Below are 958 nucleotides of genomic sequence, written 5' to 3'. Positions count from 1 at the left end.
CAAGGCAAGCAGCTGCAGGATAATTTTACGGAGATGCATGCCGTATATGGAACTGATTGCCCATCCTATGCTGTGATTAAATTTTGGTGTAAAAAAAGTGATGATGAGCTCAAAGAAGCGGTAGAGGACTGGTTTTCTGACATGGAGAGAGTCTTCTATTCTCAAGGTCTTCTCAAGGTCATACACGGATGACAAACATGTATAACTCTGGGAGGCGACTACCTAAAGAAAGACTAAGCTTAGTACCAGATTTCAGCTTTCTTCCTATATTCCTTCATGGTCAAGTAAAAAAAGCTTTTGGTATGCCCCTCGTATAATTTCATCTTCATTCTTTACATTGCTTTTAAAAAATTAATTATGTCTATTATTGCGGCTATAGACAGCAATAAAAAATCATGTGTTTATGACATTATTAGGGTCAGTGTGTTAAGTAACACTCCGTACATATTAACTCTTGTCAGCTGGTGACCAGAATAAAGTATAATATTTTTCTTTTTAACGGAATTTAATTTTAGATTCCATCTTTAGTCTTTACAACGCCTGCTGTGCATATCATTATGGTTACTGACAATAAAGACAAATCACGTATAGCATCAATACTATGGTTTATGACACAATTAATTTAGGTCGAAACATTAGATCCTTTTTGGGTCAGTCTGCTTCGACCCTCCCTGTCAGGACCAAGCTGTGCTGGCTGAGAGGGATACCACAGCCCAGCAGACAGACGGAGAGATTCTATATGCCCTACACAAAAACCTGTACCCTCGGGGAACGAACTCATGTGTTCTGAGTACGACGGTGAAAAGCCTTACCGCTACACCACTGACGTAGGTTGAAAACATCTAATGCACACCCTTCTCTCTCCTCTCTTCCTGAAAGACAACACACACACACACACACACACACACGCACACACACACACACACAGACACACATACACACACACATACACACAAAC

The sequence above is a fragment of the Aplysia californica genome, unplaced genomic scaffold (genome assembly GCF_000002075.1).
Source record: "Aplysia californica isolate F4 #8 unplaced genomic scaffold, AplCal3.0 scaffold00104, whole genome shotgun sequence".
Lineage (NCBI taxonomy): Eukaryota > Metazoa > Mollusca > Gastropoda > Aplysiida > Aplysiidae > Aplysia > Aplysia californica.
This window is presented reverse-complemented; position numbering follows the sequence as displayed.